We start from the raw sequence: 14,213 nt of genomic DNA on the forward strand, positions 1-14,213 counted from the left end.
TAGCGCCATCACACTCTGCACACTCTCCCATTACCCCACAACGCCATCGCACTCAGTGCCATCACCTTCTGCACACTCGCCCATTTCCGCTCAGCGCCATCACCCAACACCCTATGCACAATCTCCCAATACCCCTCAGCACTATCACCCATCACCTTCTGCACAATCTCCCATCAACCCTCAGCACCATCACCCTCTGCACACTCACCCATTACCCCTCAGTACCATCACCCTCTGCACACACTCCAATTACCCCTTAGCGCCATCACACACTGCACACTCTCCCATTACCCCTCAGCACCATCACCCAACAGCCTCTGCACACTCTCCCAATACCCCTCAGCACCATCACCCAACACCCTCTGCACGCTCTCCCAATACCCCTCAGCACCATCACCCTCTGCACACTCTCCAATTACCCCTTAGCGCCATCACACTCTGCACACTCTCCCATTACCCCACAGCGCCATCACCCTCAGCACACTCTCCCATTACCCCTCAGCACCATCACCCAAAACCCTCTACACAATCTCCCAATACCCCTCAGCGCCATCACCCTCTGCACACTCGCCCATTACCCGTTAGCACCATCACCCTCTGCACAGTCTCCCGATACCCCACAGCACCATCACCCTCTGCACAGTCTCCCAATACCCCTCAGCACCATCACCCTCTACACACTCTCCCAATACCCCTCAGCACCATCACCCTCTGCACAGTCTCGCAATACCCCTCAGCACCATCACCCTCTGCACAGTCTCCCAATACCCCTGAGCACCATCACACTCTACACACTCTCACATCAACCCTCAGCACCATCATCCTCTGCACACTCGCCCATTACCCCTCAGTACCATCACCCTCTGCACACTCTCCAATTACCCCTTAGCGCCATCACCCTCTGCACACTCGCCCATTACCCGTTAGCACCATCACCCTCTGCACAGTCTCCCAATACCCCTCAGCACCATCACCCTCTGCACAGTCTCCCAATACCCCTCAGCAAAATCACCCTCTGCACAGTCTCCCAATACCCCTCCACACCATCACCCTCTGCACACTCTCCCAATACCCCTCAGCACCATCACCCTCTGCACACTCGCCCATTACCCCTCAGCAACATAACCCTCTGCACACTCTCCCATTACCCCTCAGAACCTTCACCCAACAACATCTGCACACTCTCCCAATACCCCTCAGCACCATCACCCTCTACACACTCTCCCAATACCCCTCAGCATCATCAGCCTCTGCACACTCTCCCAATACCCCTCGGCACCATCACCCTCTGCACAGTCTCCCAATACCCCTCAGCGCCATCACCTTCTGCACACTCCCAATACCCCTCAGTACCATCAGCCTCTGCGCACTCTCCCAATGCCCCTCAGCAACATCAGCCTCTCACACTCTCCCAATACCCCTCAGCAACATCAGCCTCTCACACTCTCCCAATACCCCTCAGCACCATCAGCCTCTCACACTGTCCCAATACCCCTCAGCACCATCACCCTCTGCACACTCTCCCAACACCCCTCAGCACCATCACCCTCCACCCACTCTCCCATTACCACTCGGCACCATCACCCATCACCCTCTGCACACTCTCCCATCACCCCTCAGCACCATCACCCTCTGCACCCTCTCCCAATACCCCTCAGCGCCATCACCCTCTCCACCCTCTCCCAATACCCCTCAGTGCCATCACCCTCTGCACACTCTCCCAATACCCCTCAGCACCATAATCCATCACCCTCTGCACACTCTCCCATCACCCTTCCGCACCATCATTAATCAACCTCTGTGCACTCTCCCATCATCCCTCAACACCATCATCCATTACCCTCTGCACACACTCCCATCACCCCTCAGCACCATCATCCATCACCCTCAGCAAACTCTCCCATCAACCCTCAGCAACATCGTCCATCGCCCTATGAACACTCTCCCATTACCCCTCCGCACCATCGCCCTCTGCACACTCTCCCATTACCCCTCAGCATAATCACCCTCTGCACACTCTCCCATTAGCCCTCAGCACCATTACCCAACACCCTCTGCACACTCTCCCATTACACCTCAGCACCATTACCCAACACCCTCTGCACACTCTCCCATCAGCCCTCAGCATCATCACCCTCTGCACTCTCGCCCTGCACTCCTCAGCACCCTCGCCCATCACCTCTCAGCACCATCACTCATCACTTTCTGCACACTCGCCCTATACCACTCAGCGCCATCACCCTCAGCACCATCACTCTCTGCACACTCTCCCAAAACTCCTCAGCACCATCGCCTTCTGCACACTCTCCCATTACCCCACAGCGCCATCACCCTCTGCACACTCGGCCATTACCCCTCAGCACCATCACCCAACACTCTCTGCCCACACTCCCAATACCCCTCAGCACCATCACCCTCTGCACACTCTCCCAATACCCCTCCGCACCATCACCCTCTGCACACTCGGCCATTACCCCTCAGCACCATCACCCAACACCCTCTGCCCACTCTGCCAATAGACCTCAGCACCATCACCCTCTGCACATTCTCCCAATAACCCTCAGCACCATCAGCCTTGGCACACTCTCACAATACCCCACAGCACTATCACCCAACACCCTCTGCACACTCTCCCAATACCCCTCCGCACCATCACCCTCTGCACACTGTCCCTATACCCTCAGCACCATCACCCTCTGCACACTCTCCCAATACCCCTCAGCACCATCAACCTCTGGACACTCTCCCATTAACCCTCAGCACCATCACCTTCTGCACACTCTCCCATTACCCCTCAGCACCATCACCCAACACCCCCAGCACACTCTCCCAATGCCCCTCAGCACCATCACATTCTACACACTCTCCCATTAACCCTCAGCAACATCAACCTCTGCACACTCGCCCATTACCCCTCAGTACAATCACCCTCTGCACACTCTCCAATTACCCCTTAGCGCCGTCACCCTCTGCAAACTCGCCCATTACCCGTTAGCACCATCACCCTCTGCACAGTCTCCCAATACCCCTCAGCACCATCACCCTCTGCACAGTCTCCCAATACCCCACAGCACCATCACACTCTGCACAGTCTCCCAATACCCCTAAGCACCATCACCCTCTGCACACTCGTCCATTACCCGTTAGCACCATCATCCTCTGCACAGTCTCCCAATACCCCTCAGCACCATCACCCTCTGCACACTCGCCCATTACCCGTTAGCACCATCATCCTCTGCACAGTCTCCCAATACCCCTAAGCACCAGCTCCCTCTGCACAGTCTCCCAATACACCTCAGCACCATCACCCTCTGCACACTCTCACAATACCCCACAGCACTATCACCCAACGCCCTCTGCACACTCTCCCAATACCCCTCAGTACCATCACCCTCAGCACAATCACCCTCTGAACACTCTCCCATTAACCCTCAGCACCATCACCTTCTGCACACTCTCCCATTACCCCTCAGCATCATCACCCAACACCCCCAGCACAGTCTCCCAATAACCCTCAGCACCATCACACTCTGCACACTCTCCCAATAACCCTCAGCACCATCACCCTTGGCACAATCTCACAATACCCCACAGCACCATCACCCAACACCCTCTGCACACTATCCCAATACCCCTCAGCACCCTCAAGCTCTGCCCACTCTCCCATTATCCCTCAGCACCATCACCCTCTGCAGACTCTCCCATTACCCCTCCACACCATCACCCTCTGCACACGCACTCATTAACCCTCAGCACCATCACCCAACACCCTCTGCACACTCTCCCATCACCCCTCAGCACCATCACCCTCTGCACACTCTCCCATACCCCTCAGCACCCTCATCCTCTGCACACTCTCCCAATACCCCTCAGCACCATCACCTTCTGCACACTCTCCCATTACCGCTCAGCACTATCACCCTCTGCACACTCCCCCATTACCTCTCAGCACCATCATCCATCACCCTCTTCCCACTCTCCCATTTCCCCACAGCACCATCATCCATCACACTCTGCCCACTCTCCCATCACCCCTCTGCACCATCATCCATTGCCCTCTGCCCACTCTCCCATCACCCCTCAGCACCATCATACATTATCCTCTGCACACTCTCCCATCACCCCTCAGCGCCATCATCCATCACCCTCTGCAAACTCGCCCATCAACCCTCAGCACCATCGTCCATCGCCCTAAGTACACTCTGCCATTACCCCTCCGACCATCACCCTCTGCACACTCTCCCATTACCCCCCAGCACCATCATCCATCACCCTCTGCAAACTCTCCCATCAACCCTCAGCACCATCGACCATCGCCCTATGCACACTCTCCCATTACCCCTCCGACCATCACCCTCTGCACAATCTCCCATTACCCCCCAGTACGATCACCCTCTGCACATTCTCCCATTACCCCTCTGCACACTCGCCCATTACCCCTCAGTACCATCACCCTCTGCAAACTCACCAATTAACCCTTAGCGCCATCACCCTCTGCACACTCGCCCATTACCCGTTAGCACCATCACCCTCTGCACAGTCTCCCAATACCCCTCAGCACCATCACCCTCTGCACACTCTCCCAATATACCTCCACACTATCACCCTCTGCACACTCTCCCATACACCTCAGCACCCTCACCCTCTGCACACTCTCCCATTACCCCTCAGCACCATCATCCATCACCCTCTGCACACTCTCCCAACAACCCTCAGTGCCATCGTACATCGCCCTATGCACACTCTCCCATTACTCCTCAGCACCATCACCCTCTGCACACTCTCCAATTACCCCTTAGTGCCATCACCCTCTGCACAGTCTCCCAATACCCCTCAGCACCATCACCCTCTGCACATTCTCCCATTACCCCTCAGCACCATCACCCTCTGCACCCTCTCCCATCACCCCTCAGCACCATCATCCATCACCTTCTGTCCACTCTCCCATCACCCCTCAGCACCATCATCCAACAACCTCTGCACCCTCTCCCATCACCACTCAGCACCATCATCCATCACCTTCTGTCCACTCTCCCATCACCCCTCAGCACCATCATCCATCACCCTCTGCAAACTCTCCCAACAACCCTCAGCACCATCGTCCATCGTCCTTTGCACGCTCTCCCATTATCCATACGCACCATCACCCTCTGCAGACTCTCCCATTACCCCTCAGCACCATCACCCTCTGCACACTCTCCCATTACCGCTCAGCACTATCACCCTCTGCACACTCTCCCATTACCCCTCAGCACTATCACCCTCTGCACACTCTCCCAATATACCTCCACACTATCACCCTCTGCACACTCTCCCATACACCTCAGCACCCTCACCCTCTGCACACTCTCCCATTACCCCTCAGCACCATCATCCATCACCGTCTGTCCACTCTCCCATCACCCCTCAGCACAATCATCCATCACCCTCTGCACACTCTCCCAACAACCCTCAGTACCATCGTACATCGCCCTATGCACACTCTCCCATTACTCCTCAGCACCATCACCCTCTGCACACTCTCCAATTACCCCTTAGTGCCATCACCCTCTGCACAGTCTCCCAATACCCCTCAGCACCATCACCCTCTGCACGTTCTCCCATTACCCCTCAGCACCATCACCCTCTGCACCCTCTCCCATCACCCCTCAGCACCATCATCCATCACCTTCTGTCCACTCTCCCATCACCCCTCAGCACCATCATCCAACAACCTCTGCACCCTCTCCCATCACCACTCAGCACCATCATCCATCACCTTCTGTCCACTCTCCCATCACCCCTCAGCACCATCATCCATCACCCTCTGCAAACTCTCCCAACAACCCTCAGCACCATCGTCCATCGTCCTTTGCACGCTCTCCCATTATCCATACGCACCATCACCCTCTGCAGACTCTCCCATTACCCCTCAGCACCATCACCCTCTGCACACTCTCCCATTACCGCTCAGCACTATCACCCTCTGCACACTCTCCCATTACCCCTCAGCACTATCACCCTCTGCACACTCTCCCAATAACCCTCAGCACCATCACCCTTGGCACACTCTCACAATACACCACAGCACTATCACCCAACACCCTCTGCACACTCTCCCAACAACCCTCAGCACCATCGTCCATCGTCCTTTGCACGCTCTCCCATTATCCATACGCACCATCACCCTCTGCACACTCTCCCATTACCCCTCAGCACCATCACCCTCTGCACACTCTCCCATACCCCTCAGCACCCTCAACCTCTGCACACTCTCCCATTACCCCTCAGCACCATCACCCTCTGTAAACTCTCCCGTTAACCCTCAGCACCATCACCCTCTGCACCCTCTCCCATCACCCCTCAGCACCATCATCCATCACGCTCTGCCCACTCTCCCATCACCCCTCAGCACCATCATCCATCACCCTCTGCCCACTCTCCCATCACCCATCAGCACCATTATCTATTGCCCTCTGCCCACTCTCCCATCACCCCTCAGCACCATCATCCTTCACCCTCTGCAAACTCTCCCTTCACCCCTCAGCACCATCACCCAACACGATCTGCAGATTCTCCCAATAGCCCTCAGCGCCAGCACCCTCTGAACACTCTCCCAATACCCTTCAGCAACCTTCCCATCACCTTCTGCCCACTCTTCAAACACCCCTCAGCACCACCACCCTCTGCACACTCACCCATTACCCCTCAGTACCATCACCCTCTGCACACTCTCCAATTACCCCTTAGCGCCATCACACTCTGCACACTCTCCCATTACCCCACAACGCCATCGCACTCAGTGCCATCACCTTCTGCACACTCGCCCATTTCCGCTCAGCGCCATCACCCAACACCCTATGCACAATCTCCCAATACCCCTCAGCACTATCACCCATCACCTTCTGCACAATATCCCATCAACCCTCAGCACCATCACCCTCTGCACACTCACCCATTACCCCTCAGTACCATCACCCTCTGCACACACTCCAATTACCCCTTAGCGCCATCACACACTGCACACTCTCCCATTACCCCTCAGCACCATCACCCAACAGCCTCTGCACACTCTCCCAATACCCCTCAGCACCATCACCCAACACCCTCTGCACGCTCTCCCAATACCCCTCAGCACCATCACCTTCTGCACACTCTCCAATTACCCCTTAGCGCCATCACACTCTGCACACTCTCCCATTACCCCACAGCGCCATCACCCTCAGCACACTCTCCCATTACCCCTCAGCACCATCACCCAACACCCTCTGCACACTCTCCCAATACCCCTTAGCACCATCACCCAAAACCCTCTACACAATCTCCCAATACCCCTCAGCGCCATCACCCTCTGCACACTCGCCCATTACCCGTTAGCACCATCACCCTCTGCACAGTCTCCCGATACCCCACAGCACCATCACCCTCTGCACAGTCTCCCAATACCCCTCAGCACCATCACCCTCTACACACTCTCCCAATACCCCTCAGCACCATCACCCTCTGCACAGTCTCGCAATACCCCTCAGCACCATCACCCTCTGCACAGTCTCCCAATACCCCTGAGCACCATCACACTCTACACACTCTCACATCAACCCTCAGCACCATCATCCTCTGCACACTCGCCCATTACCCCTCAGTACCATCACCCTCTGCACACTCTCCAATTACCCCTTAGCGCCATCACCCTCTGCACACTCGCCCATTACCCGTTAGCACCATCACCCTCTGCACAGTCTTCCAATACCCCTCAGCACCATCACCCTCTGCACAGTCTCCCAATACCCCTCTACACCATCACCCTCTGCACACTCTCCCAATAACCCTCAGCACCATCACCCTCTGCACACTCGCCCATTACCCCTCAGCAACATAACCCTCTGCACACTCTCCCATTACCCCTCAGAACCTTCACCCAACAACATCTGCACACTCTCCCAATACCCCTCAGCGCCATCACCCTCTACACACTCTCCCAATACCCCTCAGCACCATCAGCCTCTGCACACTCTCCCAATACCCCTCGGCACCATCACCCTCTGCACAGTCTCCCAATACCCCTCAGCGCCATCACCTTCTGCACACTCCCAATACCCCTCCACACCATCACCCTCTGCACACTCTCCCAATACCCCTCAGCACCATCACCCTCTGCACACTCGCCCATTACCCCTCAGCAACATAACCCTCTGCACACTCTCCCATTACCCCTCAGAACCTTCACCCAACAACATCTGCACACTCTCCCAATACCCCTCAGCGCCATCACCCTCTACACACTCTCCCAATACCCCTCAGCACCATCAGCCTCTGCACACTCTCCCAATACCCCTCGGCACCATCACCCTCTGCACAGTCTCCCAATACCCCTCAGCGCCATCACCTTCTGCACACTCCCAATACCCCTCAGCACCATCAGCCTCTGCGCACTCTCCCAATACCCCTCAGCAACATCAGCCTCTCACACTCTCCCAATACCCCTCAGCAACATCAGCCTCTCACACTCTCCCAATACCCCTCAGCACCATCAGCCTCTCACACTGTCCCAATACCCCTCAGCACCATCACCCTCTGCACACTCTCCCAACACCCCTCAGCACCATCACCCTCCACCCACTCTCCCATTACCACTCGGCACCACCACCCATCACCCTCTGCACACTCTCCCATCACCCCTCAGCACCATCACCCTCTGCACCCTCTCCCAATACCCCTCAGCGCCATCACCCTCTGCACCCTCTCCCAATACCCCTCAGCGCCATCACCCTCTGCACACTCTCCCAATACCCCTCAGCACCATAATCCATCACCCTCTGCACACTCTCCCATCACCCTTCCGCACCATCATTAATCAACCTCTGTGCACTCTCCCATCATCCCTCAGCACCATCATCCATTACCCTCTGCACACACTCCCATCACCCCTCAGCACCATCATCCATCACCCTCAGCAAACTCTCCCATCAACCCTCAGCACCATCGTCCATCGCCCTATGAACACTCTCCCATTACCCCTCCGCACCATCGCCCTCTGCACACTCTCCCATTACCCCTCAGCACCATCACCCTCTGCACACTCTCCCATTAGCCCTCAGCACCATTACCCAACACCCTCTGCACACTCTCCCATTACACCTCAGCACCATTACCCAACACCCTCTGCACACTCTCCCATCAGCCCTCAGCATCATCACCCTCTGCACTCTCGCCCTGCACTCCTCAGCACCCTCGCCCATCACCTCTCAGCACCATCACTCATCACTTTCTGCACACTCGCCCTATACCACTCAGCGCCATCACCCTCAGCACCATCACTCTCTGCACACTCTCCCAAAACTCCTCAGCACCATCGCCTTCTGCACACTCTCCCATTACCCCACAGCGCCATCACCCTCTGCACACTCGGCCATTACCCCTCAGCACCATCACCCAACACTCTCTGCCCACACTCCCAATACCCCTCAGCACCATCACCCTCTGCACACTCTCCCAATACCCCTCCGCACCATCACCCTCTGCACACTCGGCCATTACCCCTCAGCACCATCACCCAACACCCTCTGCCCACTCTGCCAATAGACCTCAGCACCATCACCCTCTGCACATTCTCCCAATAACCCTCAGCACCATCAGCCTTGGCACACTCTCACAATACCCCACAGCACTATCACCCAACACCCTCTGCACACTCTCCCAATACCCCTCCGCACCATCACCCTCTGCACACTGTCCCTATACCCTCAGCACCATCACCCTCTGCACACTCTCCCAATACCCCTCAGCACCATCAACCTCTGGACACTCTCCCATTAACCCTCAGCACCATCACCTTCTGCACACTCTCCCATTACCCCTCAGCACCATCACCCAACACCCCCAGCACACTCTCCCAATGCCCCTCAGCACCATCACATTCTACACACTCTCCCATTAACCCTCAGCAACATCACCCTCTGCACACTCGCCCATTACCCCTCAGTACAATCACCCTCTGCACACTCTCCAATTACCCCTTAGCGCCGTCACCCTCTGCAAACTCGCCCATTACCCGTTAGCACCATCACCCTCTGCACAGTCTCCCAATACCCCTCAGCACCATCACCCTCTGCACAGTCTCCCAATACCCCACAGCACCATCACACTCTGCACAGTCTCCCAATACCCCTAAGCACCATCACCCTCTGCACACTCGTCCATTACCCGTTAGCACCATCATCCTCTGCACAGTCTCCCAATACCCCTCAGCACCATCACCCTCTGCACACTCGCCCATTACCCGTTAGCACCATCATCCTCTGCACAGTCTCCCAATACCCCTAAGCACCAGCTCCCTCTGCACAGTCTCCCAATACACCTCAGCACCATCACCCTCTGCACACTCTCACAATACCCCACAGCACTATCACCCAACGCCCTCTGCACACTCTCCCAATACCCCTCAGTACCATCACCCTCAGCACCATCACCCTCTGCACAGTCTCCCAATACCCCTCAGCACCATCACCCTCAGCACAATCACCCTCTGAACACTCTCCCATTAACCCTCAGCACCATCACCTTCTGCACACTCTCCCATTACCCCTCAGCATCATCACCCAACACCCCAGCACAGTCTCCCAATAACCCTCAGCAACATCACACTCTGCACACTCTCCCAATAACCCTCAGCACCATCACCCTTGGCACAATCTCACAATACCCCACAGCACCATCACCCAACACCCTCTGCACACTCTCCCAATACCCCTCAGCACCCTCAAGCTCTGCCCACTCTCCCATTATCCCTCAGCACCATCACCCTCTGCAGACTCTCCCATTACCTCTCCACACCATCACCCTCTGCACACGCACTCATTAACCCTCAGCACCATCACCCAACACCCTCTGCACACTCTCCCATCACCCCTCAGCACCATCACCCTCTGCACACTCTCCCATACCCCTCAGCACCCTCACCCTCTGCACACTCTCCCAATACCCCTCAGCACCATCACCTTCTGCACACTCTCCCATTACCGCTCAGCACTATCACCCTCTGCACACTCCCGCATTTCCCCACAGCACCATCATCCATCACACTCTGCCCACTCTCCCATCACCCCCCAGCACCATCATCCATCACCCTCTGCAAACTCTCCCATCAACCCTCAGCACCATCGACCATCGCCCTATGCACACTCTCCCATTACCCCTCCGACCATCACCCTCTGCACAATCTCCCATTACCCCCCAGTACGATCACCCTCTGCACATTCTCCCATTACCCCTCTGCACACTCGCCCATTACCCCTCAGTACCCTCTGCAAACTCACCAATTAACCCTTAGCGCCATCACCCTCTGCACACTCGCCCATTACCCGTTAGCACCATCACCCTCTGCACAGTCTCCCAATACCCCTCAGCACCATCACCCTCTGCACACTCTCCCAATATACCTCCACACTATCACCCTCTGCACACTCTCCCATACACCTCAGCACCCTCACCCTCTGCACACTCTCCCATTACCCCTCAGCACCATCATCCATCACCGTCTGTCCACTCTCCCATCACCCCTCAGCACCATCATCCATCACCCTCTGCACACTCTCCCAACAACCCTCAGTACCATCGTACATTGCCCTATGCACACTCTCCCATTACTCCTCAGCACCATCACCCTCTGCACACTCTCCAATTACCCCTTAGTGCCATCACCCTCTGCACAGTCTCCCAATACCCCTCAGCACCATCACCCTCTGCACATTCTCCCATTACCCCTCAGCACCATCACCCTCTGCACCCTCTCCCATCACCCCTCAGCACCATCATCCATCACCTTCTGTCCACTCTCCCATCACCCCTCAGCACCATCATCCAACAACCTCTGCACCCTCTCCCATCACCACTCAGCACCATCATCCATCACCTTCTGTCCACTCTCCCATCACCCCTCAGCACCATCATCCATCACCCTCTGCAAACTCTCCCAACAACCCTCAGCACCATCGTCCATCGTCCTTTGCACGCTCTCCCATTATCCATACGCACCATCACCCTCTGCAGACTCTCCCATTACCCCTCAGCACCATCACCCTCTGCACACTGTCCCTATACCCTCAGCACCATCACCCTCTGCACACTCTCCCAATACCCCTCAGCACCATCAACCTCTGGACACTCTCCCATTAACCCTCAGCACCATCACCTTCTGCACACTCTCCCATTACCCCTCAGCACCATCACCCAACACCCCCAGCACACTCTCCCAATGCCCCTCAGCACCATCACATTCTACACATTCTCCCATTAACCCTCAGCAACATCACCCTCTGCACACTCGCCCATTACCCCTCAGTACAATCACCCTCTGCACACTCTCCAATTACCCCTTAGCTCCGTCACCCTCTGCAAACTCGCCCATTACCCGTTAGCACCATCACCCTCTGCACAGTCTCCCAATACCCCTCAGCACCATCACCCTCTGCACAGTCTCCCAATACCCCACAGCACCATCACACTCTGCACAGTCTCCCAATACCCCTAAGCACCATCACCCTCTGCACACTCGTCCATTACCCGTTAGCACCATCATCCTCTGCACAGTCTCCCAATACCCCTCAGCACCATCACCCTCTGCACACTCGCCCATTACCCGTTAGCACCATCATCCTCTGCACAGTCTCCCAATACCCCTAAGCACCAGCTCCCTCTGAACAGTCTCCCAATACACCTCAGCACCATCACCCTCTGCACACTCTCACAATACCCCACAGCACTATCACCCAACGCCCTCTGCACACTCTCCCAATACCCCTCAGTACCATCACCCTCAGCACCATCACCCTCTGCACAGTCTCCCAATACCCCTCAGCACCATCACCCTCAGCACAATCACCCTCTGAACACTCTCCCATTAACCCTCAGCACCATCACCTTCTGCACACTCTCCCATTACCCCTCAGCATCATCACCCAACACCCCCAGCACAGTCTCCCAATAACCCTCAGCACCATCACACTCTGCACACTCTCCCAATAACCCTCAGCACCATCACCCTTGGCACAATCTCACAATACCCCACAGCACCATCACCCAACACCCTCTGCACACTCTCCCAATACCCCTCAGCACCCTCAAGCTCTGCCCACTCTCCCATTATCCCTCAGCACCATCACCCTCTGCAGACTCTCCCATTACCCCTCCACACCATCACCCTCAGCACCATCACCCAACACCCTCTGCACACTCTCCCATCACCCCTCAGCACCATCACCCTCTGCACACTCTCCCATACCCCTCAGCACCCTCACCCTCTGCACACTCTCCCAATACCCCTCAGCACCATCACCTTCTGCACACTCTCCCATTACCGCTCAGCACTATCACCCTCTGCACACTCCCCCATTACCTCTCAGCACCATCATCCATCACCCTCTTCCCACTCTCCCATTTCCCCACAGCACCATCATCCATCACACTCTGCCCACTCTCCCATCACCCCTCTGCACCATCATCCATTGCCCTCTGCCCACTCTCCCATCACCCCTCAGCACCATCATACATTATCCTCTGCACACTCTCCCATCACCCCTCAGCGCCATCATCCATCACCCTCTGCAAACTCGCCCATCAACCCTCAGCACCATCGTCCATCGCCCTAAGTACACTCTGCCATTACCCCTCCGACCATCACCCTCTGCACACTCTCCCATTACCCCCCAGCACCATCATCCATCACCCTCTGCAAACTCTCCCATCAACCCTCAGCACCATCGACCATCGCCCTATGCACACTCTCCCATTACCCCTCCGACCATCACCCTCTGCACAATCTCCCATTACCCCCCAGTACGATCACCCTCTGCACATTCTCCCATTACCCCTCTGCACACTCGCCCATTACCCCTCAGTACCATCACCCTCTGCAAACTCACCAATTAACCCTTAGCGCCATCACCCTCTGCACACTCGCCCATTACCCGTTAGCACCATCACCCACTGCACAGTCTCCCAATACCCCTCAGCACCATCACCCTCTGCACACTCTCCCAATATACCTCCACACTATCACCCTCTGCACACTCTCCCATACACCTCAGCACCCTCACCCTCTGAACACTCTCCCATTACCCCTCAGCACCATCATCCATCACCGTCTGTCCACTCTCCCATCACCCCTCAGCACCATCATCCATCACCCTCTGCACACTCTCCCAACAACCCTCAGTACCATCGTACATCGCCCTATG

Source organism: Carcharodon carcharias, chromosome 2, assembly GCF_017639515.1.
Source record: "Carcharodon carcharias isolate sCarCar2 chromosome 2, sCarCar2.pri, whole genome shotgun sequence".
Taxonomy (NCBI): domain Eukaryota; kingdom Metazoa; phylum Chordata; class Chondrichthyes; order Lamniformes; family Lamnidae; genus Carcharodon; species Carcharodon carcharias.